Raw genomic sequence first — 11047 nt, 5'->3', positions numbered from 1 at the left:
TAGGGCCCTTCTGTTCTTGTCTTAACCCAAGTACAACTAAATCTCTTTCCCCTCAGTCAGCTAAAATAAGGCGGAGATTTTTCAAAAATAGTCTTTGGTAGGAAACAGCAACAGCCAGGGAGAACAGACAAAACCCAGAGAGCGCAAAATTTTGATAAGGAAAATGAGCCCAAAGTCCTTATTCTAGAACAATGTTCCCCAATGTTGAGTTGTCAGGGCAGCACATTCATAATTTTTGTCAGATCTCTCTATTTCTTGTAGTGTTCATCACTTAATTTTTTTTAATGTTTATTTATTTATTTTGAGAGGCGGAGAGAGAGAGAGAATCCCAGGCAGGCTCTGCTAACAGCGCAGAGGGCTCCATCTCACAAACTGAGATCATGACCTTGAGCTGAAACCAAGAGCCGGATGCTTAACTGACTGAGCCACCCAGGCACTGCAGACGCTTAATATTTTCTGAAATAAGTCACTTTTTGTTTGTTTTTGTTCTTTGGGTTTTTTGTTTGTTTGTTTGTTTGTTTTTGTGTGTGTAAGTTTATTCATTTATTTTGAGAGAGAGAATCCCAAGCAGGCTCTTTACCAGCAGTGTGGAGACCCACACGGGGCTCAGGCTTACAAACCATGAGATCATGACCTGAGCAGAAACCAAGAGTTGGACACTTAACCTACTGAGCCAACCAGGCACCCCAGAATTAACTCCCTTTTTAAACCTAATTGCGTTTTTTAAAGTTTACATTTGGGGGCACCTGGGTGGCTCAGTCGGTTAAGCATCCGACTTCGGCTCAGGTCATGATCTCATGGTCTGTGAGTTCAAGCCCCACGTCGGGCTCTGTGCTTATGGCTCAGAGCCTGGAGCCTGTTTCAGATTCTGTGTCTCTCTGACCCTCCCCCATTTATGCTCTGTCTCTCTCTGTCTCAAAAATAAATAAACATTAAAAAAAATAAAGTTTACATTTGATAAAATAGAAATAACTGGGGTGCACGGGTGGCTCAGTCAGTTAAACGGCTGGCTCTTGGTTTCTGTTTAGGTCACAATCTCATGGTCTGTGAGTTCGAACTCTGAGTCAGGCTCCTGGATGACAGTGCAGAGCCTGCTTGGAATTCTCTCTCCGTCCCTCTCTTGCCCCTCCCCTGCTCACACTCCCTTTCAAAATAAATGAAAAGAACCTTAAAAAGGTAACTAAAAATGAATGTAAACAATGTTGCGAGATTGCAGTTTGATACTGTGCCTGCAAAGACTCTGAGGCTTGCTCTCTTTGTACAAAGGGAGGTTAGGAGATTGTTGCAAGGGAGTTAGACGTACTGGCATCCAAGTGAGAATTTTCGCCTTAATAAAGTTAAAAACCTGGAATGGGAACTGCAAGGGGAATGACTTTCTCACTGTAAGACTTGAGGTTATTTACTGCCTTGTTGCTTATCACGGAAGGTGATCCCAGATGTGGGGCAGGAAATGGTAGAAATGGAAATTGGGAAAGTGCTGCCTGGGTAGCCGAAGTCTCCCCAACCCGGCCTGGCTAGAGCTTTTTCTTAGCTCCAGCTCCACCCTTTGCACCCAGGTGCCGGGCCGAGAGAGCGCAGGTGGCTACCTGGCCAGGTCTGATGGAAGTTCTGGTCCCTGGTGAAGCCTTCTTAGGGACCTGTAGGATACCAGCACTGCCAAGGCCGGTAGCAGGCCTTCGGCCAGTGTCAGACTCTCTCGGGGGCTCAGAGGGACCATCAAGGTGGGCATCTGCTTCGGAAGCCTTCCCATACTTGAATCTCCTAACTATATCCTGCCAAGTGGTCTTCTGGCCTCTGTTCAAACACACTTAGCATTGGGGACCACCCATCCTTAGGCCCCTCTAATTGAACAAAGCTCTTCCTTAGGTTGAGGGGAAGACTGTCTCCCTAAGGATTAAGGATTGCCCTGACTCTCACCCCTTGGGCATGTGTCTGTTAAGCTGTGGGGGCCAGGAATAGAAAGACCCTCTCGATATAATTTCTGTACTTTTTCAATGTAGCTGAAACTTCCCCCAGCCTGTTTGGTGACCTTTCCTTACTGACTTGCTTCCTTCCTTACTGGGTCCTTCAGCTCCCAAGCCTTCGTACAGGTGTTGCTCTAGCAGATCACTCGAGAGACCAATTTGGTGCCTGACTCAGGGTCTTGGCATTTGCTGTTTCCTACTCCTCAGACATGTTCTCAGTGCTGTTTGTGTTTTTAAAGCCCAGTGTTCTCCCTTGCAGAAACTCTGCCAGGAGAAAGCTGTTCTTAGGGGCAGACTCCACCTTTACCCATCATTCATCTCTGATGGAGGGTACTGAGTTTTGGATGAATCGTTACACACCAGCACGATGAAGTCAGCTTATATGTCCTTATTGCAGAACAAAGACAAAATGTTTGTTTTAAATGTTTTCAAATCAGCCAGGCAAATAATTTCCCCAACTTCATTCTACCACTCAGGGAATTCCACAGACCCAGTGGATGATACATAGAAACATGACTCTGTTCCTCTCCTAGGGCTGTGGGCCATGGCAGAAAAGCAATCTTTTTGTCATCCCTATCATGTGCCTGCCTACCCTAGCGATACTTCGTAATGTGATCTACAGACTAAGTGCAATCCCTGTTAAAATCCCAATGGCCTGTTTTTGCAGAAATGGAAAAGCTGATCCTAAAATCCATATGGTATTGCAAATGATCACGAACAGGCAAGACAATCTTGAAAAAGAACAAAGTTGGAGTACTCAGGTTTCGAGATTTCAAAAATTACTTCAAAGCTACAGTAATCGAAACATCATAGTACTAGGATGGAGAGAGGTCATTCACTGGGATAGAATTCAAAATCCAGGAATAAACCCTTACATCTACGGTCAAGTGACTTTGGTCAAGAGTTGCAAGACTATTCAATGGGGAAGAGCAGTCTCTTCAACAGATGGGGCTAGAAAACTAGATATCCACATGCCAACGAATGAAAGTGAACCCTTTTACACCAGATGCAAAAGTTAAAATGAATGAAAATTTTAGGAGCGAAGACTGAACAACTCTTAGAGGTGTGGGGAAATCTTCATGACCTTGCATCTGACAATGGTTTCTTAAACATGCCCAAAGCACAGGCAACAAAAGAAAAACACGGGACTTTTTAAAAGTAAAGCTTTGGTGCATCAGAGGACACCATCAAGAGAGAGCAAAATAGTTGAGTAGGCAGCTCCAAACATCCATCCCTCCAAAGAAATGAAAAACAAGCTGACACTGTCAGAACCAGAAAACAGTCCAAGGTCTACAGCAACCAAGCAAACACCGAATCGTGAAAAAGATAACCTAGAAGTGGTAGGCAAGTTTTGCAGTGTTTTTCCTCGCCCTTCCCTCATCTCCCGGGTTTGATGGCAGTTGTGAAGAGGGTAGCCTGTGTTCCCTGAGACCCTCGTCCTTGGTTCCAGAGAAAGCAGAGCAGACCTTATTCCCAAATTCTAACCTGTCTGGGGCTAGAAAGACTAGCACAAGGTGCTGGTCTCTGTTTTGCCTGACCCAGAACTCACTGGGCAGAAAAGTAGCATTGCTCCAAAACTTTGTAAGGTGCACAAAGCCTGCAGCCAGCTGAAGTGAAAGGTTATGGTTAAGACATACAATAGGTCACCTAAAGCCTGCAGAGAATGCTGGGGAGAGAAATTAGGGTGTTCAAAAACGACCTTGTGTAGGAGGGAATTTAGAAAGCCACATTCCTGGCCAGGACAGGATGCGTGCTCAGAAAAGACTGGAAGAGACCCTGAGCTTTTGCCTCTGGCTGGTCTCTGGGCTCAGTCCAAGCAGGAAGTAAAGACTAAGGCAGAGTTAAAGGAGCTAAATTGGCCCAGTGTTGAAGAGTGCCCCAGCATAGAGCTGGTCTGTAAAGACTGGGAGACATGTAGGTTTTGTTTGGGCTCCTGGTATTCAAGGAGATCTCTGTCAAATGCTAGCAGGACAGAGACTTCAAGTGACCACACATGACAAGGATGACAGTCTTTGCGAAACTAGCTTGAGAAGGTCCCCGAAAAGATGGCTGCGGCCTTTAGTTATCAAAAACAGCAAACTCTGGGGAAAGGAACTGGCTTCCAGTTACCGTATGATAACATTGAAATACCCAATTTCCAACAGAAACAGGTTCTCCAAAGAAACAGAACTATGGCCCATTCAAAATGGGGAGAATGACAGAAACCACGCGTGAGGAAGCCCAGGTATTGGTCTTCCTACACAAAGGCTTTAACCCATCTGTCTTAAATATGCCCACACGGCCAAAGGAAACCCTAGAGCTGGTTCCAGCTCTGGCTCTGATGTCAGAGCCACTAGCTCTGGACCCAGCACTGACTCCAGCACCGGGTTTGGTGCCGCGGCACCTTCTAGCTCGAGCGGGCACCGGCTCCGGGTTTGTAAGTGGCGGTGGAGTCGGAGCTCCAGCCGGATACGGTCCTGCGGCTGATGCTAGGGCTGGTCCAGCAACTGGCTCCACCTCTGAAGCTGGCTCCAGCCCTACAGCGGGCCCCTGCTCTGGCTCTGGTTGGTAGAGCGGGAGCTGGTGCCAGCTCCGTCTAGTCAATGGCTCGCCTACTGGAGCTGGCTCTAGGTCGAGACTGGTTGTGGCTGTGGTGCTGAAGCTTTACTCTAGCTCTGAAGCTGACACTCAGTGTGGCTGTCGCTTGAAAGTAGGTTCCGGAGCTGGTGCCGGTTTTAGCTATAGCTCTAGAGCTGGTGTTGGAGTAGGGGGTAGAGCTGTTTTTAGCTCTGGAACCAGGCCTGGTGCCGGCAACGGAGCTGGCGTAGGGTCTAGCTTTGGAGCTGACACTAGTTTGGCAGATGGCACTGGATCTGGATCCGAGCAACTCTAGCGTTGGCACTGAGGCGGAATGTAGCTCTGGAGCTGGTGGTAGAACTACCGCTGGATCTGGCCTTGAAGCCAGGGCCAGCTCCGGAGCTGGCACTGGAGTTCGCTCTAGCCCTAGAGTTGGCTCTGACTGTGGCTCCACAGCGGGACGTGGGGCCGAAGCCATCTCTCGCTCTGGATCTGGCGTTACAGCCGGCACTGGAGCCGGTTCTGGAAAAGTCCTACACGGCACTCCAGGTCCAAGCCAGGCAGGTTGAGATGCAGAAAGGCCACCGGCTGCTTCTGTCAGGGAAAGTCTGGAGGCTGTACCCACCCAGCAGCCAGGCAGGACGGAGGAGGCTGGAGGGGTAGGAGGGCAGGCGGTGGAGGCTGAAGCCTGGCCTCTCCTTCCACGCTGCCTCCTAAAGCACCTGTGCAGGGGGCTTGGCCCCCTACGCCTGGCCTTGCCCATCCAGACGCCAGCCCCAAACCACCCCTAACCCCACCCTGGCTGTCCTGGCAGAAGCAGGCCTGGTCACCAAGAAGGGAGCTGACAAAGAGCCTCGGTCGTGGGATGCTCTCCGTAAAGGTCTAACCAACTGAGCCCCCTTCTTCAGGGAAGCCTGACCTACTTCCCTGTCTTTCCCGTTCCCCGCCCACTGGAATATAAAGTCCACGAGGGCAGGGAGGGGCTGTGTCCACTCTGTTCGTTAACATCACCGGCACACGGTAAATGTATGTGCTCCATAAAAATAAATAAGTGCTCCACAGAGGTCTACCGGATAAGGGAACAGTCCATCCTGCCAAGCCTTCTCAGGGCCCTCGTGGCACCTCAACCTGTAGCTTGTGCCCGGAGGCGCTGCCTTACTCTGCGTACTGTGCGTGGTCACATCTGAAGGACGCCAGGCCCATGTACAGCCGAGCATGCGTGACTGAGGTTCAGGGCGGACTTGTAAGCAGGCTGCTCACCACCCCGCCGGTTCTGGGCCCCCAGGTGGAGGTCGGCGGGACAAGCCGAGCTGGGAAGGGGCTGTGGTGAATCTGCGACTGATAATTCCTTGTGATTAGATTCAGGTTATGCAACCTAATTGTGAGGAAATACGAGACAAACTCAAACTGAGGGTCTGCCATAAAGAAACTCACCTGAAATCTTCAAAAATGTCAAGGTCAGAGAAATCAAGGAAAGACTGAGAACTGTTCCCGACGGAAGGAAACTACAGGCTTGGCAACTAAATCCAATGTGTGGTCCTGGACACAATCCACCACTTATAAAGGGCGTTCATTATTGGGAAATCAGCATTCTGTGGATTAGATGAAGTATTGAGTCATTGTCAATTTCTTGATTTTATTGGTTGTGTAGTGGTTAGGTGGGAGGGCATCTTCACTTTAAGGAAACAATGGCGCATCACATCCTCGATTTGCTCTCGAATGGTTTAGGAAAAAATTGCAAAAATATGTATATAGAGAATAAGGGGCACCTGGGTGGGTCAGTCGGTTAGGTGTCTGACTTTGGCTCAGGTCACGATCTCATGGTTCGCAAGTTCGGGCCCCGCATGGGGCTCTGCTCTGACGGTATGGAGCCTGACTGGGATTCTCTTTCTCCCTCTCTCTCTGCCCCTCCCTCACTCGCTCTCAAAATGAATAAATAAACTTTAAAAAAAGACTAATAAGGCAGTGTAGTAAACTGTCCATTTTAAAATTTAGAAATCTGGGGTGCCTGGGTGGCTGTCACCCAGTTTGGTGGCCAACTTCCATTCAGGTCATGATCTGCCGGTTCATGGGTTTGAACCCCGTGTCAGGCTCTGTGCTGACAGCTCAGAGCCTGGAGCCTGCTTTGGATTCTGTGTCTTCCTCTCCCGCTGCCCCTCTCCTGCTCCCACTCTGTTTCTCTGTCTCTCTTTCTCAAAAATAAATACACATGAAAAAAAATGTTAACAAAAATGAAAAAATATTTTAAGTAAATACTTTTTTTTATTTTTAATTTTTTTACATTTTTATTTATTTTTGAGAGACAGAGCACAAGTGGGGGAGGGGCAGAGAGAGAATGAGACAGAATCCGAAGCAGGCTCCAGGCTCTGAGCTGTCAGCACAGAGCCCGATGCGGGGCTTGAACTCACAAACTGTGAGATCATGACCTGAGGCGAAGTCGGACGCTTTAAGGGGCCAGGTGCCCCTTAAATAAATAAAATTTAAGAATCACAATTAGCATTTCAAAATTCAGTGAAAAACAACTACTAAAAGAGTAAGTCCTCCCTCACTGCTACCCAACTACCTACCATACCAGATATACGGCCTGTGTGCCCTTGGGAGAATAAGCATGTTTCCACCATAACTGCAAACAGAACTGAAGCCTGGAAGAAAATACATTTCATGGTCTCATGGTTGCTCTGCCTAAGCAAACACCACATATCACTTGCTCCTCCAATGCTTACTTGACGTTTCTAAATAAAGACAGAGATGGAGAGAAAGAGGTCAGTGGTAGGCGGAGGCTGACAAGAACTGAGTGAAACAAATCCAAGCAGGTAGCTCAGTGTTGGGATTGGGGAAAGTATCCCACCGGAGACCTGGGTGGGGCAGTGACCACCAGCAGTGGGGAAGGATATGCACAAAAGCCACAGGCTTCAGAAGTAACCACATTATTCACATTGTACTTCCCTTGACAGTTCACGAAGGAAAATGGTGGACTAGACTGGTGGGGAAATGTCTGATTAGGAACACCTAGACATGACTATATCCATCAAAAACAAGTCTGACGCACGAATGAAGTGGGAAGCCAGAAAGGGAAATCCCAGGTGTGAGAGCCAGAACAGCGATGGGGGTCAGCAGGTGACAGGAGAGAGCAACTTGCATTTTAAATATGCAGGGATAGGAGGGGCGCCTGGGTGGCGCAGTCGGTTAAGCGTCCGACTTCAGCCAGGTCACGATCTCGTGGTCCGTGAGTTCGAGCCCCGCGTCAGACTCTGGGCTGATGGCTCGGAGCCTGGAGCCTGTTTCCGATTCTGTGTCTCCCTCTCTCTCTGCCCCTCCCCCGTTCATGCTCTGTCTCTCTCTGTCCCCAAAATAAATAAAAAAACATTGAAAAAAAAAATTTTTAATATGCAGGGATAGGAGACCAGACCCAAGCTGAGGGCTGGAAAGATGGAAAGAACACTTCAACAATCCAAGTATTCTCACAGAAAAAGAGAGAAAAGCTGTCACATTAACTTACAGAACGCAGAAACAAAATACCATGAGTCAGCAAATGCAACAAACAGAATTGCAAGGAGAAATTGGCAAAGCCACAGAATGGAAGGTTCTTAATGCATTTCTCTCCATAATCAAAACAGAAAAAAAATCGCGATATATAATATTTGAACAGCTCAACTAACAGTTATACCAAACACTGCACTTCGAAGTTGGAGGAAACATTGTTCAATCACACATGGAGTATTTACAAAAATTAGCCACATATTAACCTAAACCTAGTCTCAACATATGCCAAAATATCCAGAGGATGAAAATAATGATCTCTGATCACAATATAATAAAATTAGAAGTCAATAACAGGGATAATGTCTTCCCCCAGAAAAATCCCATATGCTTGGAAAATTTTTAAACATTTAAAATATCCAGAAGTGAAAAAAAATCAATTTGGTAAATATGTAAAACTGAAAATAATGAAAGCTCTACAGTCCTTTGGGGTGCAACTACAATAAAACTTGGAAATGTATGATTTTAAATGTCTATTAGTAAAGAAGATTAAGAATGAATAGGTGTTCAACTCAAGAAGCTAGTCAAAGTCCCCCACACCCAAAGAAGGGTAGCAGGTGGGAAATTTTTTTTCAACGTTTATTTTTGAGAGAGAGACAGAGCATGAGTGGGGGAAGGACAGAGAGAGAGGGCGACACAGAATCGGAAGCAGGCTCCAGGCTCTGAGCTGTCAGCACAGAGCCCAATGTGGGGCTCGAACTCACAAACTGCGAGATCATGACCTGAGACGAAGTCGGATGCTTTACCAACTGAGGCACCCAGGCGCCCTGGGAAAAAATTTTTTTACATAGAAAGTAAGAGAAGAAATAAGAGTTTAGTGCACACCATTTTGAAACCAGTAACTAACAGGTAAATGGGACTACCCCCCAACTGCAACTTTTTACCCAGACCTTTCTCATCTGCCAGTAAATTTCCCTGACTTTCCTCCTTTGGAGGAGGGGCCTGCCTTGGAAATGGATACTTTTCTTGCTGCACGTTCCAGGCTGGGGGGTGGTCCCGGCTGCGCATCAGGCAGAGGAACTTGGGTTGCGTTACAATCTCACCGCCTCCTTGGCCCTTCACACCATCCCGGCGAGGTCCTGATCTGACTGCAGGTTTGTAGACGAGCGTGCTAGTGTTGAAGAAGTTAAGAGAATAGCAGAGGCTGCACTTCAACTCGGGTCCTGGATCCACCTTGGTGTTCTTCCTGTCTTTAGCTGGCACTCTGCTCCAGGGGCTGTCTCCCTGGGCGGTGGGCCTGGCAGACAGACAGGAGTGATCCCCGCGAGGAGGAGGGCTGTCCGCCCGGCTCCAGCACGAGTCAGTTCCTGCCTTTTGTGCTACTCTGCTCCTCTCTTCCTGGGCTCTTGCTCCTGGTATCCTCAGCTGGACGGCTCACAGGACATCACGGAAGACAGAAGCGTGTGAGGAGGAGAAAGTGGCACTCTTGTCAGAGGGCGCGCTTGTCCTCGAACATTCTCCTGTACCTATTGCCGTTCAGCTCAGCACTTGTCTTAACATCTTGTTCATAAACGTGCGCATCGATCAGATTCCTGGGTCGTCATCTCACCGACGAAGTTCTGTTGACTGAGCCCAGATTTGGCTTTTAACCCTTTGTTTCTACTTCCGGGCAGGTAAGCGCCGCTCTGGTTCTGCTTCGTGGGAGCTGTGAGGAGGAAATAGGTGAACTTCTCCTCTTCTTGCCTCTCCCATCTGAGTTCACCCTGGTCAACCCTTTTTTTCTCTGGCCTCCTGAGCACCAAGTGAGGCTGCGAGGTGAATATCAACCTGTGTGGGCACACAGGACAACTTGTGCCATTCTGCAGCTCAACAGGAGGCCACCTCATCACTCCCCGTCCCCTTCCCGGGTCAAACTCCCTGAGATCCAAATTGGGAGCGGAGCCTTGCAGGTAAAGCAGAGGGGGCCTTGCCTCAGAGGCTGGGCATAGGCCAGGGAGGAGGAGGCTGAGGCCCACTGAGAAGAGTCAGCCTTGGAAGAGATTGATCTGAGTGAGAAGTGAGCAGATCACTGCTGGGCCCGCTCGGCTGTGACAACCCAGAGATGTCATTGCTGCCTGAGTTGAGGAAGCAACAGGAGACAGGACGATTTGGGGCTAGTGGCTCTTGACTCAGTTTCAGCTCCCCAGAGGGTGGGTCTTGGGTGTCTGAGTGATCTTGGGGAGATCAGGGAGGGGGACAACTCGGCAAGCAGAACCTTGGGGCAGAGAGAGGGAAAGGGGCACCCCTGTACCTGTTCTAACCCAAAGGAGTCATCTGTTGTTTTCCCTCTAGAAAACAAGCTGGTTGGTCTTTAAAAAATTTTGTTTCTCATGTTCATTTATTTACTTTGAGAGACAGAGTGAAAGAGTGCAAGCACAAACGAGGGGCAGAGAGAGAGAGGGAGAGAGAGAGAATCCCAAGTGGGCTCTGTGCTGTCAGCGCAGAGCTGGACTCCGGGCTCGATCTCGCGACTGTGAGATCATGACCTGAACCGAAATCAAGAGTTGGATGTTCAACCGACTGAGCCTGAGCCACCCCGGTGCCCCATAGTTTTTGTTTGTTAATAAACTTAATTTTTTTTGCAATAATTTTAGATTTATAGAAAAATGGTGACGATAGCACAGAGAGTTCCCATAAACCCGTCGCCAGGTTCCCCGATGATTCACATCTGCCATTTGTACGTGTACCTTTGCTACAGCTGATGACCCAGGTGCCATGCCCCCAGGTCCCCAGGACAGCTGGGGAGGAGAGGGCCCTACAGCTCTGGTGGGAGCAGAAGGAAGACTCCAAGGCTCCTGGTGATCTGGTGGTTCAGGAGACAGAGGAAGCTGGATGGACCAGGCCCCAGAGGACCGTCCGACCTCCTGCCACCAGCCAGACTCCTCATCTATCCCTGCCAGGCTCTTCCTGGCACATGCAGCCCTCTGTGGGTAGCCTGTTGGGCCTGGGAAGCCTGGAAAAAAGTCTTTCTTCCAGGTGCTGGGTTGCAGGATCCTTGGGGAAAAGTC

Source organism: Panthera pardus, unplaced genomic scaffold (assembly GCF_024362965.1).
Source record: "Panthera pardus isolate Hobbes unplaced genomic scaffold, ASM2436296v1 HiC_scaffold_24, whole genome shotgun sequence".
NCBI lineage: Eukaryota > Metazoa > Chordata > Mammalia > Carnivora > Felidae > Panthera > Panthera pardus.
This window is presented reverse-complemented; position numbering follows the sequence as displayed.